The sequence below is a fragment of the Acanthopagrus latus genome, chromosome 18 (assembly GCF_904848185.1).
Source record: "Acanthopagrus latus isolate v.2019 chromosome 18, fAcaLat1.1, whole genome shotgun sequence".
NCBI classification, from domain to species: Eukaryota; Metazoa; Chordata; class Actinopteri; order Spariformes; family Sparidae; genus Acanthopagrus; species Acanthopagrus latus.
The window spans coordinates 31042998-31059875 of NC_051056.1; the positions used below are offsets into that span (position 1 = coordinate 31042998).

Here is a 16878-nt window from a genome sequence, read left to right on the forward strand (position 1 = left end):
CAGGCGGGTGGAGACTAAAATCTAAATCGTGTCCTCGTCATCAGGGCCCTGGACTCTGAGGAGATCAGGCTCGCAGGATCATAAATTCTTTTAAATCACTTCTTAAAACCCATTTTTATAGATCTGCCTTTATGTGATGTGGTCCTTGTTTATTTTTACTCCAACTGTTTAGTTTATTATTCTAATCTCTCCATTCTACTTAATTTATCTACTTTATTTATTCCATTTCTTTTATTTCACCTACTTCATTAGTTTACATCATTTCCTCTGTTACTTCAACTATTTCATGCAATTTATTATTATTGGCTTTGTATTTGTCAAAACATTTTGTAAACTCTGTTAAAAGTGCTATAGAAATAAATAACTATTATTATTATTATTATTATTATTATTATTATTATTATTATTATTATTATTATTATTATTATTATTATTAATAATAATTATTATCATAAAGACATGAAGGTTATTGTGCTCAGTTAATGCTGATGTTGGTGCTGTTGGACTGAATCCTTTTACACTGACAGATGTTTCTAATATTCATATCATCTAATTTTCACCTCACTGATGAACATGTGTGAAACACCTGGATGAGTGTTGCAGGGCTGTTTGTATTGGAATGTATTAGTTTTATCTGGTGACTGAACTTAATAATGGAAAAAAAACTTGAGCTTTCACAATATTAAATGTCTCTTTTCTAAATGCCATGCTTTTATTTTGACTCTTGTGTTTCAACATGTATCAACGGTCCAGAAACACACTGGTGATGTCGAGTGGACACAAAAACTCCAGAGCAACAATAACATGGAGGCTTTTCTCATTACAGCCCTGATACACTGTAATATGAGTCCTGGTGGCAACATCCACACAGCAGCAGCAGCAGCAGCAGCAGCAGCTGTGGAGACAATTTCACCTCCATAGAAAAATAACACCCCTAATTGAATTGCATCCCCTGATTAGATTATCCTTGCGGCAGCTTGCTGCCAATCTGAAGTATGGGTGCCTTCTATCCTACTTAACCCTTCTGCCCCCCACCCGCTGCTGCAGGCACACACACACACACACACACACACACACACACACACACACACACACACACACACTGAGGCAGAGTGCCCAATATATTCAGGGGCCATCAAAGTTGGCCAGTTTTGTTATTTTTCTTTTGCATTGTCTCGCCTTGTAAGAGAGGCCATCTTTCAGCGCCGGGCCCTCAGCACCGCTCGCTCCTCACCAAACAGCCGACTCTGGCAAACTGGGAGTGTTATTAGGTTGTTTTTCTGTTTGTTTGCTTTTTCTCCACAGGTTCTGTTTGGCCAACTTCCTGAGGGCCCGACTCCACAGTGACAGAGCCAGAACCACACCGACACATGGGTCCAGTCAGAGCAGTGATCAGAGCTTAGACTGGAGAGTTCACTTCCATTTCTCAACTATCATCACAACTTCATTATCCTCTGACTTCATTAGTGATTGATTGTGATTCAACAACACTATTATCAGTGCTGAGGTTTGATGTATGTTATGATGTGCAGTCCTACTGGGCCTGTAAACACAAGACACTCCAGCTTTTTAGATTCCTTTTCTTTCTGTTTTATGAGCTGACACTTTAATTAAAAACCTGCGGGCTCACGTGATGTTCATGAATATTAACTTTGTGCATTTTGACCTGAGATTGTTTTTACTGAAGCAGATTATTGTGCTGATAACAGAGCACACTGCACAGTCACATGCTGTGACTGGGATCAATACTTAACTGAGTCTGTGATGCAAAGACAAAACTGTTGTCATGTCACATTATTACACAACATAACACACTTATACAATAAAGCGTCTGTCAGCGAGCAGCGGTGGACGGCTGATACATCCGTCATTCATTTACTTATGTAAGATTTAGATGCATTTAATCGTAATAAAAAATAATGGTGGTATTTTTTTAAGTACAGTTAATACGCCCCGCTCATCGTATCAACATATTGATTCAACAACTTATCATATTTCTGTAATGTTTTGCGATGCTGTAAAAACAATATTTTTACATACATTAAAAACTGGCTCATATTTCTGAAACATAATACAAAACACAAAATGCAGATTTTTCACTTTATATTTGCAATCATATTTCAACATTTATTATTATTTCTCCACAGATTTGGCCTTTAGAGGAAACTTGGTGCCATTTTGTTCCATTTCTACGACTAAACTCTCTTAAAGTCACAACAAGATGGATGAATATCTTACATAATATCTATGAATATATAAGAAGGAAATATGAACTTTAGAACTTGGGGTGAACTCTACCTTTAATGTTTACTGTGAGTGACACATTTACTGATGTTAGTTAGTTTTTTTTAATGATCATCTTTAATGGTGGTTCCAGATGACAATTCTGACATCACTGCTGTAAAATACACACGACTGACACAAACAGTCTTTTTCAGTATTGATTAGTCGGATGATTATTTTCTTGATTAATTGATTAATTGTTCTGTCTCTCAAACGTCGGCTCACATGTTCTGATGGAAATCAGAAACACAGCAAATGTTCCTGCTGAGAAGCTGAACAGTTACATTAACAAGATTATCAGGTTATTTGTTTCCGTTCCGCTCTAACACACAGGAGGTGATGATGCCACACTTCAGTGTTTCCAAGTCCACCGAACATCTGAAACGGACTCAGTTCTGGTGACCCGGTGGTGACCTGGCGCTCCGCCTCGCCCCCTCCTCCGGTCTCTGGCGCTACCAGAGGCCATGTCATCTCGTGCATTGCCACATTTCAGTTTTGGGCCGATGCATAACCGAGATGAATATAAGTGTTCGCTGAGGAAAAGTCATGTTCTGATGTAATTATCATCTATTGCTTCCTGTAATCGTATCAGATCTCTTTTGAACAATAATCTCATGGTGAACGTCTGGAGCGGAGCCCTCCTCCCTGTTTATTGTTCTCCACTCCGGTAAAACACAATTGAATTGAGGACTCAGCTATTAGATTTTTTGCTCTGTAGAATAAACTGAAATCGTATTTTTGCTGGAAATTATCAATACATCTCTGGGAGCAAAAGTAAGAAGACACAGAGCAAAAGTAGACCCTGGGTAGAGATAGAGAGAGAGCAGCAGGATGAAATGGATGAAAGATGAGGAAGAGTTGATGGGAAGACTTTCACCAACTGGAAACAGGATTTATTGACGTACCGGGGGTCAGATGTATGTGCTACAGTTTGTAAATCACATCAAAACTGCAAAATACTGCTCCTGCACAGAAGCTACTTTATTGTGCGCCTGTTAAAGTGAAGTGTGAGCATTGAAATGTGCAGCGGAAGCAGCGTGCTGTAAATAAATACAGCTACATTTCACTGTGGCACAGAATAAAACATCACACAGGACAATTTCCTCTGCGAGCTAATGTCCCAAAGTTACTTTCTGTGTCTCATTTATCAGATAAATCGTCACGTCAACTTTTAAACACGAGGACAAAAAGCAACAGTCAGAAGCAGCTGGTCAGACGACACAGAGGCTGCAGCTAACATAGCTTCAGATCTGAGCAGCCTTCTGTTTTCTCCTGCTGTGTAAATGATCCTGACAACTCATAAAGAAGAGAACTCAAATTAAACTTTGACTTTAAAGCGATGCCGCAGGTCTGCAGTGTTTTGCATCTGGTCTGCTGAAATATTGATGACACGCAGAGTTTGAGGCAAACCAATAGCTTTAATTGGATCAGAGAAGTCAGACAGTAAACATGGACAGCTAAAGAAATCCATCCTGAAATGTGATTTTGAAGCAGCAGCAGTGCAGCCGGGATTCTCTGTTTGGCATTAAGACATTTACAAATGAGAAATAACAGTAGAAATACAAAAGTACACCAGCAGCTGTGCTGCTTGTAGGAACTCTATTTTTAATTATGTGTGACGGGCCAATAAAACGTTATTGCTCACGGCTTTGGTTTCTTGTCTTTTGTGAAATCCTCAGTTTGACAGTGTGTACACGTCTCGTTTTCTCCTCGACATCTAAACCAAACTGTGGGAGTCTGAATTGGGGAAACAGCAGCGAGTGTCACCTTTGCCAAAGCGTGAAAACTAAACACAATTATATTTGTTAAGAAGAAAATGATGGCCAATTTTAGGCCTTGTTAAAGAAAGTGACACCAGCTTAATAGAGATTGAATCCCAACGCTCAGATAATGTTTCTCTTTGTTTTCTGGTTTGGACCATTTTGTGGCCTCGTGTTATTTCAGGGTCTTTCTACAAAAGCACAGATGAGATCAAACTAAAAGTTTCTTTATGTTGCAACTTCACATTAACTTGAACGTTGTCTCTTGTCACAGTGCTGTCCTCATGCTCTGCTCTGTTTATACAATAAAACCATTTAGTTGGGGTTAACAAGGCTCAAAGCTTTGGATTTGGTGGCTGCGATCAGAAACGGAGATCATCAAACATCCTCAGGACGTCTTCCAGCTGTAGTTTGAAGCCTGTTTGTTCTCACAGACAGTATCGGTGTATATCTTGTCGATATCTGCAGGTACGACAACTTTTAGGTTTTAAAGGTCACAATGTAGAAAATTATGCTTTTTTTAAAATAGTTAGTTTCGCTGAGTTGACTGTTTCAGTCCGCTGTAAATAATGTTTTATTACCTGATCCTGCCTCCAGCACGCATTTGTCACAAGTGTGTTTTATAAAAGCATTTGAGTGATCACTGCAAAAAAATTCAGTATCAATATTCAGATATATATGAATAGAGACAAGAGGGTTGGAGACATCAGGTCTCCTAACAGATATAGTGGTCTGACCCAAACTGCAGTTCTGCCACCACCAACACCACCCCCTCTACATTCTGATGTGACAGGAGGCCGATAAGCTCACAATCGTCGACCTTCAACATATCTGAGGTTTGCTGAAACGTTAGCTGCTAGCATGACATCCTGGTGACTCGGCTGGGAAGAATTAGATCCAGGACACAGCAGTGCTCCACCTGCAGGACAGGTCGCATCCTCAGGTCCAAGGAGACAATACATGGCTGCAAAACTAGCTCCTCCCACTTTGCACCTCTTTGCTGTTACCTTTGAATCCCCACTGAAAACCTGAGAGAGAAATGTGTTCACCTGCTGCTGCCGGTCCAGGAGGACGAGGATGCTCCGGCATGTGTGGAGGCCGACAGCCTCTCTGCTTCCCTCAGTAGCATCCATCCATCCAGCCAGCTCTCCTGAGTCACTTTTCATAATTATTGAATTACATTCCTGGCAACCCATTAAGCAGGACATTCTCTTCTTAACCACCTGCTCTTCCCCCTCCTCCACCCCATTTTGCGCCATCAATCTTTCAGCGTTACCGGAGCCCCTAAAAGCTTTCTGACTGCTCTATAATGGGGGACAGCATGGGGTCAGGGGTGCTACAGGACTGTGTGCTCAGGAGCAGTGATGCCTCAGCATTCGGGTGGGGAGCAGGGCAAAGGGACGGGTGGTGGTGGTGGTGGTGGTGTGAGGAGGGCAGAGGGTCACTGACTGGACCTCTGGCCCAGAACAAGGAGGAGAACAACATGTTTGTACGTGTGATTATACGGCTGCGTGTGGGAATATCAACATGTTCAGGTGTTCTGACCCGAGACGCTCTGTCAGATGTTATAAATCTGCCATCCTCATTTTAATAATGAAGTGTTTTTATTTCCCCAGCTTGCTTTGCCTTCCTACATTTCCCAGAATGCTGTTTGACATCCTCCTCAAACTCCAAGAAGTTGTAGTTCACTCCCTGATAAACAAAGCAGATAAAAGTAAACTCAGTTAAAGTTATTTCAGTTATGACCTCATCAAATGTCTACAACGACTTTCAACATAACCAGTGATCAGTCTGTAAACTCAGAGTCTCAACACCAAATTGTCTTATTAACTATTCCTCTGAAACAGTGTAAAACTTCACTGACCTTCAAACTGAACACAGGACAAACCAGTTTCAAGGTCAATATCCTGCTTCAACCTTCATCGTCAACTTCCACCGTCACCACTGAAAATACAACGGCAACATTTTATTCTGGTAGCTGGAGTCGGTAACATCACGAGCTGCAATCACACTAACTGTCGGATTTATTACACCACAGCCTGTTTCTGATTGGCTGAAGTGAGCTATTAAAAGTGTACATGACTCAACAAACAAACATTTGAAACACTGCTCCAAACCTGCACGTTACCATAGCAACAGGCTGCTGCACTGTGGACTCACTCATCTCTGCCACATGATGAACTCTCATCTGTCTGTTCCACAGCGAGAAGTAAACTGGGATTTAAGACGTTTTACAGTATTGTAACTGTAGTCTATCAGGAGGAGCATTGCATTATGGGATGTTGAGCAAAAAGGGGAGGTGCTTCCAACACTTGGACAAAATGGTAAAAGATACAGAAATAAGGCGCCAAGTGGTAAATAATAAAGAAACACTTGTTCAAGAGCGCCACAGTCAAAGTGAGATGGAAATGTTAAGAACACTGACAGAAGTCACAGAAAAGTGACTCAGTGCTGCTGCTGAAGCTGCTGACCTACAGTCTGAACTACAGTCTGAATATACATCTGCAGTCCAGAAAAGCTTAAAGGCTACGTGATGCATGAATAAAACACATCATGATCAGTTTTACACATCAAATGGAGGTTGTGGAAACAAACACAGTACAGTAGAACATCATGACTACAGGAACAACATGCAGATTAGCGTGCTGCAACAACTTGTGACGCTGTAGTGAGAAACACAGAAGAAGAAGAAGGCAGGATGGGTCTGCAGACTGGGCAGCCCCAGTCAACACACGCTGTCTGTTCCTCAGAGACCAGACAGAAGACATCTTAAGTGTCTGTCAGCCGGTGAATGCTAGCTAACGTTAGCATCATGGGCTGCTGCAGGAGGCTTCTCTCCCTGGTCGCTGTGGTCCAGCTCGGAGAGATCCAGCACAGTCATCCACATTTTAACTTCACCAATAGTAAAATCTGCTCATTGGCTCACTGCAGCTCAACGGTCACCTCACAAGGCTGTGAGAGTGAGAGTTTCATGTTTTTTTCTCTAAAGTATTTTGTTGGCCTTTTCTGGCTTTAGTGATAGTACAGCTGAAGAGTGTGACAGGAAACAGGGTAAGAGAGGGGGAGTGACACGCAGCAAAGCGACCCGGGCCGGGAGTCAAACCCGGGTCCGCTGCAGAGCCTCGGCACATGGGCCGCGCTCGCTACCAACCAAGCTAAGCAGCGCCTGAGAGTTTCATGTTTAAAAGAAATGTTTGTTGTCACATCTGGTTTCAACTATGTCAGAAATATTTCCACCCAGATGATATTTAATATGAACACGCTGAACATAAAGCAGAAGCACTCGCAGCTCAGTGTAGCATCGATGCTGTGAGCCTTGTTGAAATGCTAAATGTTCTGACACTCATCACATGAACATCACTAACATTCTGACATGCGAGGCATTTTGGTATTTTAACGTGCGGTGCTCTTTTCACTGTGCTGTCCAGGAGATTCCACTCGAGTCAATGTTAAGTGAATAGTAAGGTTAGCTTTGTCTTTACCCTGCTGGCTTATTGACTCGCCTGTCAATACCACTGCAGGGAAAATCCATAAAGCCCGCAAATGTTATCTCAACATCCGTCTGTGGGCGTGTGTGAGGCTTTAAAGGTCCTACACAATACATTATCAGGATGGACATCGCACACATGAATACCTTCTCCTGGCCAGGTAAAACAACGTCTGTGTGGAATAAATGTTTGTCCATGTGTCCTCATGTGAGAAGAAAGATAAACGGATGAAAGAAGATTTGGATGGAGCGTGGTCGGTAAATCATGAGTTTATCTAAATCAAATCAAATTTATTTATTCATAGAGCACTTTTCATACACGCACGTGCAGCACAAAGTGCTTTACACAAGAAAAACAGAAACATAATAAAGAAGAGAGTTGTGATGATACATGTGTGAGTGTAGAAACAGACGGACACTCTGCCTCCTCATGTTAAAATGGTTATGGCTAATGTTTTTACAGAACAATCCTACTGCCAGATACTGGATCACATTACAATTACATTTCTGGACCCAATGACTCTCACAACTAACAGTTGAAGTTGGGGGAAGACTGATTCATGCGTTGGCAACTGACACACAGACAACTTTCCTCCCACCTGTGACTCTGAGCTTCATGCAGGTGAAATCATTTCAGGTTTCAGAATTCACACAATTTCCCAAAACTAGAAAGAACGTTAGAGCAGCAAAGAAACATCAGCAGGTGTGAACAGAGGAGAGTTTCTGGCTGACATCAGTTCAGGTGAGGTCTGCAGTGAGTCAAGGACAGAATGATAATGAGGACCACACTGACCTGGGTGTCGCTCCCCACCTCTCTTGAACCTCCACAAACGGGCGTCCTCACTCTGTGATTGGCTCAGAGGGAACTGCCCAAGCTGTGGACTCTCAGTTCTTAGGAGTCTCTGCAACCTGCACACAGGTGATCTGAGTCACCTGCAATCAATCCAGAGGGAGTTAAATGAAAGAGAAGCTCTACACAAGGAACCTAAACAAGAAGGAAAACTGCACTGAAGCCAACATGAGACACATGAAGAAACATATCTACATTGTTTGACCTCGTACACTTCAGAGTAGCTGCTTCACCAAATGACTGACAGGCTGATAATACTGTGATCAGACGAGGCAGGTCCGACTGAGTTCTGCTGATGAAGCTGAACGATCCTACAGAAAAGATGTGGATAAAAAGAATCATCTTTAACCTCCTCTCTGAAGAGTTCTGGAGGTGTCTTAGTTAGAAGTCATTACATGTAAATATTTTAGGTTTCACTGTGTTTCTTCAAGAATCTCCCTTGGACTTGAAAACAACCAGCACCACAGTCTGGCCCAAAGTGTGATCCAGTGATGTACTGACCCTTCTCTATGGGCTCGTTAGCACAGAATGACACTCTTTAGCTGCTAAACGATCCACTATGTGCAGCTGCTAACTTTATCCATCCATCAGTCGGTGCTGGTCTGGTCGTGTCCGCTGGATTTAGATTACCTTGAACTGATATCATTTATACATTAATGTAAAGGTAAAACTTTATATTGACAACTTGTTGGTTCACATGAGTGTTAATGAATGTCTGTCCTCACAAGTATAGTGCACCCAGTGTGTTCTGTTACAGGTACACAGTGTGAGTGCTGCTGCTTCACCTCACAGCACGCCACTCATTACCTAATGCTCACATCCAACACGTATTATTCATCTCTGACAGCTCGCCAGCTTTGCATAACACACACACACACACACACACACACACACACACACACACACACACACACACACACACACACACACACACACACACACACACACACACACACACACAAACACACACACACACACACACACACACACACACACACACACACACACACACACACACACACACACACTCCTTGCTGCTCACACTCAACACACATACATGTAAACTGACGGGCTGTCATGAATGCATACATACATACTGCACTGTACAGCTACATGAATCCTGTATACTGGATCAGCACATATGCTGCATACAAAGGTGACCTTGAACACCATATTCCAGCACATTCTGTACACACACACACACACACACACACACACACACACACACACACACAGAGCATATGAGTAATGAACAACCTTAATAACACCTCCAACTTTTCCTCTTCTTCTCTCTGCTGGCTGTTTAAATTCACATCCCCCTTTAACGTCGCTCTAATCTGATTACTGCGGGGCTAATGGCTCTCCTTCTGCTCCTCCCAGACGCTCTGCCCAGACCTTGGAAACACACACACAAACACACACAAACAAACACACACACACACACACACACACACACACACACACACACACACACACACACACACACAGTGTTCAGGGTGTGTGCTGCTGCAGAAGAGCTACATCTGCAAAGTGTGGCCGAGGGAAAAGAGCTGAGAGACAGAGAAAGATGGAGGAGTTGGTGTATGGTGTTTATATGCATGTGGGTGAGTGTTTTTGGGGGGGTGAGGAGAGGAGGGAGGGGGATGGATCAGAAGCCAACAGAAGCCTCCCCTCCCTCTCCCTTTCTCTTCCCTGCAATGCCCACCTCCTCCTCCCCCTCCCCTTGAGTAAATCTATAGGGAGGGAAGGCAGAGACAGGTGCATTTCTCCACAAATTGAGTTAGCCAAGACATGCCACATCCAATTGGGCTAAATTGATGTGAGAGTTTGTGATGTCTGCCGTGGGTATTACAGCAAAGGTCAGTGTGCCGAGACAATGACATCAATCTGGTCCACGTGGCCGAGCGCTCGGGCCCCCGTCAGCCCCCTGATTCAGATGCAAACCTGCAAACACAGCCAGGGGAAGGAGAGGGCGGACAACTGCAAACTGGTGGGTATTTTGTGATTGCTTTTGAATAGAAGCGAAACAAGACCCTGGCACACCCTCGTCGTTGGCTTTGGGCGTTACATGCTGCCGATGACCGCTAAATACTACAGATACCTTAACAATGACGACGGCGGTGAGCTCTTCAGGTTAATGTTTGATTGTAAAACATCATAACAGAGTCAAGATACGCTTCAAAACTGTGTCTGCATCCAGAAGATGACTCAGCTGTTCAGAGGTTTTCAGCAGCAGTCAAGGCTGTTAACATACGTACGTATACGTAACCACCTGACAGAATATTAACCACCAGGCTCACCTGATGTTATTCTATCAAATATTTAGATTTGCTTAAAAATCACCAAAGTCTGGAACAATGTTGAATCCATACACCTTGATGAGCGTCAGCAGACAGATATGCATGAACAAAAGTTGTGTCCATGTTGTGTCCCAGCGTCCAGACTGGATACGAACAAAGAGTCGCTCTCCTGCGCTCAGACCAGTCAGCATGCTGCGTTTAGTTTAACTGTCAGCTAGCTTCATATCTCACTGCAGGTTTATTTACATTTCCGTAGTTTTAACTGAGTGACGTGTCCACAACTGTCTGTACATATTCAGACTATGTAGAAACAACAGGTGAAGTTCTTTCAAACCCACCTGTGCTAACAGGAGCTGACACAGCTAATTTGCATGAATTGCTACTAATAGCATTTTACCTCTGTGATTTTAAGATGTCTGCTCAACTTCAAAGTACTTCAACTAACCATTAAGATCTGCGTCACATTTCCTCGACTGTGATGGTCTTTATATAGAGACCCGTCTACAATGAACACATATTGCCTATCAATTTCATATCCAACACATGAGTGGTAGTGGTTTACGGCTACTTTGCCTCCACTCGCAGGAAATCCAATAGAAACTTCATCATGCTGTCACCTCTGTCAGGGCTGCAAACCCAGATTTCAGGGGTATGGCTTTCATCCCACCTCTATTCAGAGAGCCATTTTCTTTGATCACATTAGCTTTATTGCTCCTCTTACGGTTCCCTCCGTCTTCTCTCTGCTACTCTATCAGCCCGGGGCTATTGGTTTTCATTCTGTGGCTTCAATCTGGACCTGGACCAGGCTGAGCCAGGCCGGCTTACACTGACGTTAATTCATATAAAAGCTATATGAACAGCCGAGTTCAGCTCCTGACTTCACAAGCTCACTCCATCAATGAGGCGTAACATCTGACAGAGTGTATTTAAATGTAAATATACAGTAACTTTACTCAAATCCCTTAAACGGACAAAGACAAACTAACATTCACCCTGAAGCACTTCACTGTATTTAGGTTTGGTTGGAGTCATATTCATTTTTATCAAATACCAAAATATGTAAAATACTGTATAGATAAAAGCTGGTTGTTTCCTCTGACAGGACTTTAACGAGCTGTGGTTTAGTGCTGTTTAATCTCACCTCAGTATTTGCTAAATGAGCTGAAAATGACTAATTTCACAGAAAGGTATCAGTAAATCCCAGACAATTACAGACGAATTATCATCTGCTTTCCTTGACAAGGTTTTCTGGAGCCCACGGGATCCATGAAGAAGTTCAATTCATCCCCAGTCAGTGGAATCCCCGACCAGAGATTTGTCTGAGAAGCAATTTACTGTCATTTGCCGGAGAGTGCCGGCCTGATGCATAAACATCGGCTCTAATATGCCAATTCATCATCAGGCAGCCGGGGGATTCTGGGTGTGTTCTGATCAAATTTGCACCCAGCGATGATGAGGGGCATGTTGGTTTTGATGCAGAAAAGTGCAGATCCAGCTATTTGTCACGTCAAGCTTCAACAGGGGAGGCAGAGGAGGAAGATACACAGTGTAGAAACAGGAGGGATAGAACAGAAGCTCAGTAACACAAAGGCAACCAGATTCTCTGTCATGACCGTCCTCTGGCGTCACCATCACGGCGGCACATCTGGTTTTAAGTAATATATCTCACTAACGACTGGACGGACGTGTGAATCACCTGAATGCTCCTCCTTAAATGAACAGTAGACTAATAACTGACTTTCCTTTACTTGCCACCATCATATAAGATTAGAAATGAGTGCAATTCTCAGTAATGACCGAATGACATTAGCCCCAGCTGTACTGTGTGTACAGCCTGCTGCTAATTAGCAAATGTTAGCATGCTAACACAGTTAACTAAGATGCTGAACATGTTAAATAGGCTACTAGGCCTGAAGGATGCTACAGTGTGATGGGTCCTGTTGAGACTCATATACGCTCCCTTCAGGTACACAAGTATATTTCTATTTCCAGTAATATAAGCGTGACTGCACACACACTTCCATCCATCCACGCCACTGACCAATCACCTCCCAGCTGCTCTGCAGGACTGTTTGTCTCTGTGCCCGGGCGAAGAGACATCATACAGATGTTTAAAACTTCTCACCAACTTACATGATCCCTCCTCATGAAGTTCCGCCATTTTTAAAGCCTCTTCCTTTTTGTCCTGTGGGCGTCTTGCTTGATCTATTGGCTACACTGCTACACTGCCACACTACACTGTGTAGCCTCACAGAGGTGCTAGCATGTACGCGCCTCCTCCACTGCTTGTTGGAGGCCCAGACAGCTTTTGAAACCCTCCTTTTTTAATTCCTGTAACTGTCTGAAACTAGATATCAGACATTCATGTTGAACTTTCTCTCCTTCTGTCCTGGCATGACACTTATTCTTGCCATCGTTTCATTTTCTGCCTCAGCCCTGCTGCTGCTGCTGGAAGTCATGATGAACGGAGAAGGATGGCGTTGATAAGTAAGAAAACATCCTTTCATAATACTGTTATTGCTTCAGAAACTCAGAAACATGGCACAACATTCTGTTGACATATAACAGGCAACACATCGGATCTAAGTTCTCCGACAGATTTCTAAAACATCCTCGTCATCTATTTTATGTACCAGCGCCTTCACCATCCATGAGTCGACTTCAGCAGGAATACCGACTCTATCTCTTCCAGCTCTGCGCTGCAGTGTCATCGCTCAGACATCAGAGAGCGGCCTTCTGGGAACAGGAAGTAAATCAGAGCCTGCAGTGGACAGACCGGCTCTGATGGCTCCCATCTGGCTGTTCTTTAAGGATTCTATCCAATCAAATTAGGTTTGATTGATCAACAGGCGCTGCCATTGGACGGCGGTCACAGCAGTATAAATCACACTCTGACATCAGTATGGATGGTTTCCTGAGGAAGAGCAATAGTGACAAAGTGTACATGGAGTTCAGGGAAGTTGACTTCTGTGTATTGGCCTCATACACAGTTCACTAGTCTGAGGTTTGTGTTAGTGAGCAGAGAGATGATGATCAGACGTCAGAGCTCAAAGACAATCAGGAAATCAGGAACTCTGGGATTAAACCATCACATCTCTCTTTGTTATGGACATTATTGGCTGTTGACCAGCACTTTATCCAACATCTCTTTACTTTTTATTCAGCAATAAACATGAGACAACAAATCAGGTCAGAACATGTTCTGTTCAGGACGAGTGCTGGAGCAATGAGCCTAAAGGTTTGAATTTATTATGACTTAAAAGGAATATGAAATGCAGTTAAATAATTCACTTTGCACTTAGTGTCATAAATGAAAGCTCTAAATATTAAACCAAGGTGAAATTAATATTTGGTCCAGTCTGAAGGGTGACACACTGGAAGACATAAATGAGAGTGACTGAGTATTAAATATTACAAACTAAGAAAGGTAACATGTACCTGTGTGATGGAGAGAGAGAGAACACGCCACACTGTGACTTCCATGACTGAATATCAGTGGTGATAATCCTCCATATGCAGAAGCAGAAGTCTGTATCCAAATACTGCTGAAATGAAAAGAATAAAAATAAAAAAAAGTAAAAAAAAAACAAACAAATCATGTCCTAAATGTTTCTTAAGCTCCTCACAACCATTTATAGATTCAGCACATCACTTAGAGTGTATCAAGAGACCGACACAGACTACAGGAGTTCCACTGAGTTTATGTTGTGTGTGTGTGTGTGTGTGTGTGTGTGTGTGTGTGTGTGTGTGTGTGTGTGTGTATAGTACACACCTCTGCTGAGCTGAGAAACATACTGGTCTCAGCTTGGACCTGAATCACTGGTTCGCTGACTATTTCCAGCAGGTCAGCAGGCCTGCAGGACGCAGTGTGAGCAGACCAAGTTCACTATCAGGAGGAAAAGAAGCCTGAAGGAACACCTGCAGAACTCACACACACACACACACACACACACACACACACACACACACACACACACACACACACACACACACCTGTGAGGGTGAGACAGTGACTGTGATAAAAGAGCAGGTGAACGATGTGACGTCATCATATTATTCATGAGATTGATAAAGGGCTGTTCAGTTATTGATTGATCGAGTCTGGCTGCCTCCGTCCTGCTGCGCGCCTCTTGTGATGGTTGTTTGGACTCTTTGACTTTATGGAGATAATAATTCATGTGAGCAGCCTGGTGGTTTATGCAGATGGCGGCTGCGGGGCAAAAACATCAAACGTCTCCTGTACAACTGAGCCACGTGCTCACATCAAAAGAATCTGAGATGAGGCGCGAGGCGGGACAAACGAGCCGCTTTAGAAGTGATAGCAGGTGTTTACATGCTGCCGCGTGCATATTGTAATGCGGGAGAAGCAGGGGGCGTAATAAACATCACAAAGCGTCCTATAATAATCAATATGACTCACAATGACCTTGACGTTTTATGATGGATTGGGAGACACGGCCTACTGTAATTGCTGCCCACTCCTCCGTCTCCTCCGTCTCCTCCTCCTCCTTCCTTCCTTCCTTTCACCCTGACGCCTCCGCTCTCACTGGCCCGATCCCCCTCTCCCTCGTTTCTGACATTAAAAACCGCTCCATCATCCTCGATGCGCCGCCTTGTCGCCTGCCGCTCAGATGACCATTAATCGCTTAATTCCAGTAAAGCTACGTGCGCACAAAAGGCCGCTGTCTGCCGCTTAATGCATGTGTGATTAAGCTTTTAGGGCCGACCACACGGCATTATTAGCCAGCAGGTCCTTGTATAGAGGGCCAAATGCCTTCAGGGGGCCCGAGGGTGGTGGAAGAGAGAGGAGGGGGAGGAGGGGTGAGGGACGGGGGCGAGTTAATGACACTGACCCTCACTTCCCCAACAGCTATTCAATTCAACAATAATAACGGGTCACGCAGCTGATTTATGAGGCTCAGGCTAATAATTGTCAATTGCTAATGCGCAGGAGGGGAGGGGGTGATGCCAGCAGACTATGCTAAATAAAATATGCCCTGACCCCACTGGGGCTGAAACGCAGGAGGCCAAAAAAAAAAAAAAAAAGAGGAAAAATTGACAGATGATGTTTCAGATACCCTGCTCCTCCTCCTCCTCCTCCTCCTCACCACAAGTTCGTCCAAAAACACACTCTGGTTTTGGTGTTTGTGCATGAAAACGTTAGAGAGGACCTCACAGCAGCAGCAGCAGCAGCAGCAGCAGCAGCAGCAGCCCGGCCGCACTCAGGCCGGCAGCGCGCTCCCATCCGTCCGCCCGCACGGCTGCAATAAATTAATAACAACCAAACAATGTGTCGTGGAGAGGCGGATTCAATTACTAAGTTTATTTACAGGGGAAATCTCATGAAGGCCATTGACCAACGTTAAACAGCGCGGGATGAAACGATGACAAGAGCTCCGATAAGAATTTAATTCCATCTCATTTCAGACGATTTTATGAATCAAATTCTTGAACACTGGCAAGAGATTTAATGATCACATCTTTGCGAAATCTTATTTCAGAACCGGTCGATGGCATTTCTCTGCGTTAATGTCGACTTAGAGGTTGGAGTAATTTAGTAATTGATTCCTTGCCTGGCTCTCGCCCGTGCCAAGGCCGCGTTTGAGGGTAATATGTTTCCTAATCTTATCCCCCGGAATAAGATTTTTATGTTAATCCACTGGCTGGTCTCTTGGTCACTTGGGAAGCGCAGATAAAGCTCAGAGGGGCCGGAGAGGCCAAGAGAGACGAGCCGTGCTCTGCAGGAGCCGGCTGCAGCATCTGGAAAACAAAGAGGCGAGTTAATGTGAGACAGGAGGGAGAAATCACACACAAGAGCCCCGAATACACGAGAAAAACACATCCACCGCCGAGCTCGTGTTGGATCTGTAAATGAATCACTTTGCTTCGGTGTAAGCGAAATAAAGACGTTTTATAAATGTGCTTTTCTCTCAACTTTATGTCGCTGCTTGACCCCCCATATTCTTATTCTATGATTTAAAATATTCTATAAAGATGCATAAAGTCTATTTTCTGGTTAAATGAGTTCAGGCAGCTGTATCATCTTCTATCACCATCTCCGAGGCGCACGGCGCCCTCAGATCTGCGCCAAACACGCATCAGGTGAACGTGAAGTCAGAAACGTCTAATAACAATAACAGCAGCAGCAGCAGCAGCAGCGCGAGGCACGCCGGAGTCTTTGGTGCTGAACAGTTTTTC

General features: G+C 43.7%; 2 long non-coding RNA genes across 9 annotated transcripts; one reads left to right on the forward strand and one right to left on the reverse strand.

The window, feature by feature from the left end:
• Window positions 1–3681: 3681 nt before the first annotated feature.
• Window positions 3682–16878, reverse strand: LOC119008160. 8 transcript variants are annotated; one of them, XR_005071338.1, is made up of 9 exons: window positions 14453–16878; window positions 14119–14225; window positions 13314–13594; window positions 9638–9775; window positions 8776–9016; window positions 8586–8691; window positions 8324–8463; window positions 5908–5987; window positions 3682–5735 (listed from the first exon to the last, which is right to left on the reverse strand). It is a non-coding gene; the product is annotated as an uncharacterized LOC119008160 (long non-coding RNA). The 8 variants fall into 8 exon arrangements; XR_005071342.1 differs by lacking the exon at window positions 13314–13594 and having other exon boundaries at window positions 8593–8691; window positions 8882–9016; window positions 14119–14222; window positions 14453–16870; XR_005071339.1 differs by lacking the exon at window positions 13314–13594 and having other exon boundaries at window positions 8882–9016; window positions 14119–14222; window positions 14453–16870.
• LOC119008162 lies at window positions 9787–13457 on the forward strand. The gene is made up of 3 exons (XR_005071345.1): window positions 9787–10370; window positions 13115–13167; window positions 13317–13457. It is a non-coding gene; the product is annotated as an uncharacterized LOC119008162 (long non-coding RNA).